Raw genomic sequence first — 10408 nt, 5'->3', positions numbered from 1 at the left:
TGCCTGGAGGTTGTCTAATGTTACACCCATCTACAAGAAGGGCAGGAACAGGGGGGATCTGGGGAACTACAGGCACCTCAGTGCTAGGGAAGGTTATGGAGAGATTATCCTGAATGCCATCACTTGACACGGACAGGACAAGCAGCTCATCAGGCCCAGCCAGCACAGGTTTAGGAAAGGCAGGTCCTGCTTGGCTAACACAACCTCCTCCTCTGACCAGGTGACCTGCTTAGTGGGTGAGCATTGCATTTTGGGTCCAAGCCAGTTTGCCTCACATGAGGCATCAATTGTCACAGCACAAGCAACCTAGCAAAAAGGCTTTACCATTAGTCAGATTCTACTGTCCAAGCTGTTTCTCCATCCTCCTAAGGCCAGACCACCCTCCTCTTTGTGTCTGTTACACTAGGGTTTCCTCCTCCTCCAGGCTCCTCATTCATACAGGTTCTCCCTTCATCCAGGACTATTTAACCACTTTGTGGGGGCGAGCTACAGCTGCACATCATCCATGTCAATCAGCCCACTGCCTTCACTCCTCTACAGGTGAGGGAAAGGCTCTGGGTGGTGTCTACCTGGACTTTAGCAAAGCCTTTGACACCATCTCCCACAGCACCTCCTGGAGAAACTGGCAGCTCATGGCTGGGCCGGGGGTGCTCTGTGCTGGGTAAAAAACTGGCTGGATGGCCGAGCCCAGAGAGCGGTGGGGAATGGAGTCACATCCCACCGGTGCTGGTCACAAGCAGTGTCCCCAGGGCTCCATGCTGGGGCCTGTCCTGTTTAGTATCTTTACTGACAATCTGGACAAGGGGATCGAGCGCATCTTCAGTCAGTTTGCGGGTGACAGCGAGCTGGGGGGGAGTGTGGATGTGCTGGGGGGCAGAGGGCCCTGCAGGGGCGTCTGGGCACGTCGGGCCCATGGGCCAAGGCCAAGTGATCGAGGTGCAACACGGCTCTGTGCCAGGCCCTGTCTGGGGGGCACCGCAGCCCCCGGCAGCTGTGGGCTGGGGCAGGGGGCTGGGGAGCTGCCCAGCAGGGAAGGCCTGGGGTGGGGGTGGCTGACAGGTGGATGGGCATGGGCCAGCCGTGTGCCCGGGTGACCAACAGCATCACAGCTCGTATCAGAAACCGTGTGGCCAGCAGGGCCATGGCAGTGATTGGCCCCCTGCACTGGGCGCTGGTGTGGCCGCACTGTGTTCAGTTTTGGCCCCTCACTGCAAGAAGGACACTGAGGGGCTGGAGCACGTTCAGAGACGGGCAACAGGGCTGGGGAACAAGGCTGGGGAGGTGCTCAGGGGGGAGCTGAGGCTGTGTAGCCTGGAGAGGAGGGGGCTCAGGGGGCACCTGATCACTCCCTACAGCTGCCTGACAGGAGCTGTAGGCAGATGGGGTTGGTCTCTGCTCCCAGGTCACAAGCACCTGCACAAGAGGAAACAGCCTCAAATTGCACCGGGGGAGGTTTAGATTGGATATGAGGAAAAAATTCTTCACTGCAAGGGTGGTCAGTTATTGGAACAGGCTGCCCAGGGAGGGGGCTGAGTCACCATCCCTGGAGGCGTTTGTAAAACCTGTAGATGAGGTGTTTAGGGACACAGTTTAGTGGTGGGCTTGGCAGTGCTGGGTTAAACGGTTGAACTTGAAGATCTCAAAGGTCTTTTCCAACCTAAATGATTCTGTGATTCTAAATATCGATTGCATCTCCCTGGCATCATGCTTCACAGAGAGAGAGCACTTAATTGAGTGCTCATGAGATAGCATGGAAAAGAGCAAGGAAAGCGTGCATTTCCTGTCACATCTGGGATGCATATCTGCTATGCCACCTGTCATCAGCAGGATATGTCTTCAGAAAAACTTCACATCTCCTGCTTTAGAGACTTGTCCCACAGTCAGCCTGGTCACCTTGGTTTGGTGACTGCTGCTTTCTAACCCCGGTTCTGCTTCCCTTTTTCTCTGTCTGCCCCGTAACTTGGCTATCAGGTCACTGGGCCATTCCCACAGCCTGTTCAGGAGTACCTCTATGGGCAGATCAGGCAGGAGGAGAATATTAAGCTGTTTTCTCTTCTAATGTGAAACCAGGACTTTCTGTTCACAAACACAGATTAGAAAGTAAAGCGAGATTTTAAAGGAGGAGAAAAAGCCATGTTGTCACGTAGCATTATGAAGTTGCCAAGCTGTTCCAAGAGCGGCCAGTGTTGCAGGACAGGGTGCAGGTTGCCCTGACGGATGCTGCTGCAGGTACAGACAACCGAGTGTCTGCTAGCATTGCATGCACCAGGACCAAGTACGTCTTGGGCAGTAAGGCAGTGTTATTTCAAAGGCAGAAACACCCTTTCCGGTACTTCACCTTGCCGCGTACAGCTACCCCCAGCTGCAAACTCTGTAATGTAGATCAGGCTTGGGGGATGGTGGGAGGAATACAGGGACACAAAGGAAAATACCACAAGGTTTCATTACCAGATAATCTCAGCATACGGCTTAGAAATCTCCCTTCACTTCAGTCCCCGTGATGGAGAAATAAAGGTAATTTTGACATGGTGTCAGAAGAAGGAGTTAGATGAAATACAATGCAATGTGCAAGGGCATAACAGGCATTGAATTAAATGACTGTGATAGTATGACCTGAAAGTAATCAAACAACCTGAGAAACCAAGGAAAATGTGGAGAGAAAATGGTAGAAGAAAGCAGAAAAATGTTCACCTCTAAAAATAAATACACGTATGTAGTATGATTCTTGAGCACGAGCCATTTGGAAACCAGCCAGGGTTACACAGATGTGCCTGTGGTACGCTGACACTAGCACTGTTTCGCTCCACGTGGCACCCAAAAGCAACTTGGCTCTAAAACTTTCATTCCCACACCATTTCACACTGCTCTCCTCCCGTAAATCAGCGGCGGGGTGGTGTTCCACTCAGTTAAATCTCCACGCCATTTGAAATATTTCTTATCTTTAGAATGGAAAATACCGTGGCGTGGTCTAATACCACACCATGGTAACTTACTACTGGTTGTATTAATGTGCCTCTCTGGGCCCTCCGCCGGAGAGCAGAGCTCCTTTGTTTAAGGTGCTGTATAAACACATCAGCAGCAACCCTTGCTTCAGGGATCCGCTGATCCATGCTGACTCCCGGACGAGTAATGACTGCTGCTGCGCCTTGGTATTTCTCTCTTCCTTTTGCCTGCTCATGTCCAGCATGTTTCAAAGAAAAGCTACTGCAAAATAAAATAAGTTATTTGTAGTGTCATATTGGAAAAAAAAAAAAAGAGAGAGAAATCGATCTGATGCACTCTGCCTGTGACATAAACACATACTTGATTTCAAGCTAGTCAGTCCTATTGATGTGCTATCATATAATAATCGTATAATATCACATAATAGAACCAGTAAATACTCCTTAAAAAGAATAGGTAAAGGGTTTACAGGTAGAAAAATAATTACTCTTAACAGCATCATAACCTAGACTGGTTTGCAGGAATAGCTCACTCTCAGAATGAGATGTAGGTGGTTGTAAGCAGTTCTTGTTATTTCTTGAACAGGATGATTCAATTAAGGTGGAAAAACAAAGTAGCTGTTGTAGCTGAGTCATTACAACGCTGGTTTTGTCCCTTTTTTCTTGGGTTAATCTGCAGTACAGTGTCCTCACCTGGAAGAATAGAGTTACCAGTACATGAAATATCACCTTCATTACACTTCAGAAAAAACTCTCACAGTAGGTCTTTCGTAGAACAAAATGTTATTCCCAGGTGTGTTATTAACTGGAGGGAGACTGTGGTGGCTCCACATGTATTTTAGGGGGTCCATGTCCATAACTGGACTCTTACATTATTTTCGTAATACAAAGTTTTACATGCTTTAATTTAATTTACACATTCCCATTGTATTTGCGCTAGTTTTATTTTAATGATGATAATAATAGCTAGTTACATGTGTAGCTCATGAAAAGAGGAAAAGTAAAGTTTCAGAGTTCAAAATCTTAAGCCCTTTCCCTTTGGGTACTTTGCCTCTTCCTCCCCCTTCTTACAACTTCAGAAAACACCACACTAAGACAGAGCCTGTGTTGAAGCAGATGAAGCCACCAGGTTCCCCGAGTGCCTTCAGTTCATCAGATGTGACAAGTTCAGCAAAGCATAGAGACCTCAATATTAAAATTGTGTCACTCCCTATTTTCTGACAAAAGTGACAGAAGCTGGGCCAATTATTTATTATTATTCTGTCCTTAAGCGGTCATTTTGTACACAAGCTTATTGAATTTCTACATGCTTCCAGCAGAGACCAACCTACATGGCTTGTGCAAGCGGTTCACACAAACAGTCAGTGAGGGAGCTGAGCCTGTTAGCAAGCACTTTAATAATTAACAGACCCCAGAAACAAAGCCTTTTTTTCCTCCTGCTGCTGTCTGCTGCGAGCAGCCCTGGCAGCCTCTCAGGTTACTTTGGCTGCAGTGAATTCTCTGCCCTGCACTCCAGCTGGAGTGAGGGGGAAGGCAGATGTTGTCTGCTGGGCCCCCCATCCACCTCCATGGGAAAAAAGCATTTCAGGAAATGTGCAGTGGGTGTGCATGGCCAGGGGCTGGTAGCGGGGGGCACAGGGGTGGCTTCTATAAGAAGATGCCAGAAGCTTCCCCCATGCCCAATGGAGCCAATGCCAGCGACTCCAAAGGGGACCCACTGCTGGCCAAGGCTGAGCCCATCAGCCACAGTGGCAGCACCTTGGGGATAACATATTTAAGAAGGGTGGAAAAAAATCTGTGCCACAAAATTCCAGTGGAATGGAAGAGTGAGACTGTGCAAGAGCAGCAGCTCTGCAGGCCCCCAGGTCAGTGCAGGAGGAGGCAGGAGGGGCTCCAGGCCTGCAGCAGAGGTTCCCCCACAGCCTGTGGGCAAGACACCCCACCCCAGCCCAACCGCAGCCCAGGGAGAGTTCCCCGCCAGGGCAGGGGGATGCCCGAAGGAGCTGTGACTGATGGGCAGCCCAGGCTGGGGCAGGGCTGGTGCCTGGGGGGCTGTGCCCTTTGGAAGGGACCCACATTGAGCCGCTCATGAAGAACTGCAGCCCACGGGAAGGACTTGTGTTGGAGAAGGTTATGGAGGACTGTCTCCCATGGGAGGGACCCACACCGGGGCAGGGCAGCATGTGAGGAGGCAGGAGCGGCAGAGACAGTGTGTGAGGAACTGACCGTAACCCCCATTCCCTGTCCCCTGCCCGCTCGGGGGGAGGAGGGAGAGAAACGTGGCGTGAAGTTGAGCCTGGGAAGAAGGTAGGTGTGGCTGGAAGGTGTTTTTTAAGTTTTGATTTTTAGTTCTCATTATCCTACTCTGATTTGAATGGCAATAAATTACACTAATTTCCTCAAGCTGAGTCTGGTTTGCCCATGACGGTAGCTGCTGCGCGACCTCCCTGCCCTCATCACAAACCATGAGCCTGGCATTATATATTCTCTCCCCTCTCTGGCCAAGGAGGGGAGTGGTAGAGTGGCTTTGGTGGGCACCTGGCATCCAACCAAGGTTAAACCATCACAAAATGGAAAAAAGAAAGAAAGAGGAAAAAAAAATAAGAAAGAAACACCTGTGGCGACAGCTGAACTATTGGGGTATTTTTAAAGGTTCAGAATGTGGAGTAGGCTTTAAGAGGTTAATCACAGTCCTTGTTATTTTTTCCAGTGCAAATGCAAGAAGACTCACATTTAAGGATATCTTCATAATCCTCCTTGAGAGAGACAGCTAACATTTATATTTTTACAATTGAGCACTTAAACTATATTCAGATTTCTCAATAACAGAAGTCTTCTGGCATGCCAGTCCCATGATACCTCTCAGATTAGTGCTGGAGAGGTGACTAATTTTGCTATTCCATAGCAGTTAGTATGTGACCTGGCATTGAAATTTGAGCCTTTGTTTTGCAGATTTTTGTCTTTAGTCTTCTCAACAGGGAGATAAATGGCTATATTTCTGTCTCTTTTCCCCAGAGTGAACTGCCAAGCTACTAAATGCATCAATATGCATCTACTGAGATCATCCAATCCAAAATTCCAGATACTATAAATGATGTGGATAACTCTAACCCAAGGTATTTTAGACAAGCCACCATTTATCTGTTAATGGTCATGTCTGTTTGTTAATGGAAAGGATCAAACAAAACAAGAACACCTATTAACCCAAGGCCTAGCACTTCTAAATATTATGCCTCACGGGTCCCATGTAATAATCAAGGATGTGGAAAGCAAAGGAAGGGGTTTACACAGTTTATCTGGTGCACCACTCAGGCATGGATTCCACTGTCTACAGTGGCGTTTGTAGTCGATAAATGCACATAGTGATACTGATGAAAAAAAGGAGTAGTGAATTTCCATTCTGAATCTCTCGTAAAAATTCAACCCTTATGTTACGCTTTGTTGTGACGCCATGACATTTCAAAGGAGCAGGTGGCACAAACTACATGTTTGTGAATACTTGACTGTTCCAAGGCAATGTAGAAGTCCAGCCTTGCTCCAACTGCAGGTTGGCATTCCACACCCTTTTTTTTCTCATGCTTCCCTAGCACACATCGTCAAACCTCAAAAAAAAGGACCTGTTTTAACTGTTGTCCCCCTTAAGTAAGGCTGTGCTATGCTTTTGGAGTAAAAGTTCTGCAGAATCAGCATTTCCCTTATTTATATCGAGTTTCTCAATAGAATTGCTCTCACCTAAATGAGGTAAGGCTTTGACGTTCAGAATGAAATGCAACCGCTGCACCATTGGTGAGTGCTGTGGAAGAGGCTGCAGCAAACTCTGCCACAGCCGCTGTGGTTCTGTGCCACCCAGAGGTAAAAACACGATGAGATCTTGCTGCTAACCATGAATATGCTCTGTAGCTGGCAGTGTAAGAAAATGGGATTACTCTGTCTCAAAGCTGAGCCTGCTTTTTTAAAACTGTGGGTCCAGAATCACACTGGTTTTACTTATTGACCTGGAGTTAATTCAGCAATGTCAGTAATATTGACTGGAGTGAAGCTGCAATGCAGAACAGTGCAAGACACAATAAAATAAAACTAAGTTACTGTATATTACAAAATATTTGATTTTGAAGTGAGGGAAAGTTTCTGACTGGGAATGGACTTGCTCTTCACGTTTGTCTTTAGAGCCCCTGCGGAGCTCTGGAGAGCCCTGCCACCTCACTGCCGCAACAGCCACCCAGGGTGTCTGCCCAAGGTCACGTCTGTCCGGCTTTTCTCCTGCCACTGCTGAGCCAGGTCAGATGACGATGACAACATCCAGACCTTTCACTGGCACTCTCCCACCATGTCACCCCTGTTTTGAAAGTTGAATAGTGATGATGGGCTGTGTACTCAGGATACCTTCTCACAAAGAAAACATCCTGCTTTCTCACTTCCACTCGACACTGCAGTTTGCAAAGCCTTTCTGGAGGCACAGAGCAAACAGCAAGGTTTGGGTTTTTAGAGCAAACACTCAGTGAAAAGGGAAGGATGTTATTCCAGGGACAATCCACTGCCAACCCAGCAGTGCTTGTATTAACCCCCGAAGCTTTTCAGGGAAAACTGTTCCGTTGCATACTCTGTATGCCTATTAATTTTACCTCCATGGGTATTCATGTAAAGATATTGCTCCGCTTCAGTTTGCCTCCGTCCTTGATGCTGCCCTCTAGGCCTGCCATGTCCCGTAGCCCTGCCACTGTGCAGTGGCGGTGCCAGCCTGTATCACACATGAGCTTCGCAGCATGGCAATAGGAGTGGTTGTACCTCAGCCACCATCCCTGAAGACCTTCTACTTTGATCTTCTATCCAAACCGCTCTGCTAATGTCAGACCTGTTCGCTTCAAGGTAGGAAAGGCAACATGGGCAAGTAAAGAGTGCAAACAGCTCTACTGAAGCAAATGGCTTATCAAAGAGGAATGAAAACAATATTTGCACTTAAATGAGTTAGAGTTCAAAGGGAAAACAGTTATGAGCAATGTCAGCTGCTGTGCTTTGAAGCACAGAGCGATCCTCAAGTAATGGCAAGAGCTGCCTTTCCCCAGCAGCCTGTTGTTCTGAGCAGATGCATGGTGAAAGGAAAGAAAGTGATTTACTGTGTGACTGCAAAATGCATCAGCTCTGAGCAAGGTGGGGAGGTTCTGCAGGTTTGCTCCATCCGTATTTTGTAAGACCGACTTCATCAGTCTTATAACCAGATCCAGTGCTTCTTAAAGATTTGGAGACACTTCATCAATAGCTTGAGTTTTCCACCTTACCTCCCCACACTGGCAAGCAAAATATTAAATAAGTATTAATTTTGATGATCGACTCATTTAATTTTTTTTCCTCCCCAGCCTCCCTTTTCCATCCCCTCTCCTTGTCTTTCTCTCTCTCTTTCTTCGACTTCAACTTTTCTTTCCCTCCTGTGGGAAAGCAAGAATGATATAGTGAATATTACATGTAATCTGGGGGGGTGTGAGACTCACAGGTACCTTTACCTCACAAGTTCATGAGCACTTATGCTTCCTGAGAATCAGAGTAGCAGAAAGAGGCAGCTCTAGGCAGCTCCATTCATCTTGGGAGTATTCAGGCTGGGCTGACTGGATGCTTTCCATCTGCCTGGGAAATTCTGGTACTAAGTAAAATCCAGCTTGTGTGGCAGAGCCAGTCTATCAGCTGAAGACTGAGGTGCCAGCCGCTTTTGGGAAAATTACGTGAGAAACCATCCATGACTAACTATAGTACTTTATTTTTAAAGATAAACATTTGTACGAAGATGAACTGTTGCAATCTAGCCTGGAGACCCATGGAGGCTCGACTATTACCCGTATTTCCCAGCTCCGGCCAACTCCCACCCTGGAAGGAGAGGCAGTGTCTGTAAGTAGCACCCTTTGTGCTTTCAGGAAAAGCCACTGAAACTTCAGAGCGAGATGAAAAGCGGAGGACAGATGCTCCTGGGAAAGCCTTGGTGTGTACTGAACTCCGTGATGAATCTGCCAGAGCAGTTTAACCTCCATCCAGGGCAGGAAAGGAATCCTGAGATCAAATGGTTTGGAAGCTGGGGGGAGTGTTTACTGTTATCTCTGAATAAAGATAAGAATGTAAAATGAAACATAGTTTTACTATTTCTTGCCAGCATATGGATCTCATGCTAGCTTTTCATAGAATCATAGAATCATCTAGTTTGGAAAAGACCTTTCAGACCATCAGGTCTGACCGTTAACCCTGGCCTGCCAAGCCCACCACTAACCCACATCCTTGAGCACCGCATCTAGGTTTTATAAACGCCTCCAGGGATGGTGACTCAGCCTGTTCCAGTGCTTGACCACCCTTGCAGTGAAGAAATTTTTCCTCATACCCAAAGTAAACCTCCCTTGGTGCAGCTTGAGGCTGTTTCCTCTTGTCCTGTCACTTCTTACCTGGGAAAAGAGACTGACGCCCCCTCTGCCTGCAGCCCCCTGTCAGGCAGCTGGAGAGAGCAATAAGGTCCCCCCCGAGTCTTCTTTTTTCCAGACTGAACTCCAGATTTGTCACTCTCTCTGGTATGATTTTCCATCATAGCTTGTCTTGGAAAACCATCTGCTTCACCCCAGAGTATAAAGAATACTGAAAATAATGCATCTTTTCAAAGCAGTATTATTAAACTTCCTTTCACAGCAGTTTACCAGCCTAGTATCCAAGCAGTATCGCTCTTCTGCCCTCCAAGGAACTTGCAAATGTTTTTTTAACAGCTTTTCAGCTTTTGATTGTTGGCCCATACTGTGACCAGGGTGTACATTGAAAAATATGGCTATTTTGGTTGTGTCATTTCAGATAGCGTCATGTACAAGGCACAGACAGAAGCTGTCGCCAACTAGAATCGCTGCTGCCAAAGAGAGCTGAATTGCTGTGCGGTGGGTCTTTCTACCTGCTCCAGCACTACAGCGATAACAGAGGTAGGAGACATTCCACCTGACTTGCCACCAGTCAGCTGGATCATAACTTGCAGGAGAAGATATTGGCCCAAATCTTTTCCTGACTAGTCCAGTCTTAGGTTCTGAAGCATGGGTTGCTTTCTGGGGTTTTCTCACCAAGCTTGACCATTTCTCAACTTTCCCATGCTCTTGGAACTGGTGGGGGGGTGGATCAGAAGGTTTCCTGGAAGGGGATTCATTCATTTTGCCAGTTCATCCCATAGTTGTTGTCTACACACCAGGCTTGAGGGAAAACTTGCTTTTAGTTCCCTGGCAAGAGGTCCCAGAGACCCTGACTAGGGCTATCATGGCTCTGCCACAGCACATGCCATTAGGCAATTGCTCAAGGGCAACCATGCACAGACACCGTTTGGGGAATTGTAACAAAATAAAGTATAAGGCATATAATTTGGAAACATTACTCAGGAATCATTATTCCTGCAATAGCCAGTTTTCACTTACTCTCCTCAATTCCACACTTTTTCCCTCAGCGATGCTGGCTGAAAAACAATA

The sequence above is a fragment of the Falco peregrinus genome, chromosome 5, assembly GCF_023634155.1.
Source record: "Falco peregrinus isolate bFalPer1 chromosome 5, bFalPer1.pri, whole genome shotgun sequence".
NCBI classification, from domain to species: Eukaryota; Metazoa; Chordata; class Aves; order Falconiformes; family Falconidae; genus Falco; species Falco peregrinus.
Note: the sequence above shows the minus strand (reverse complement) of the source record.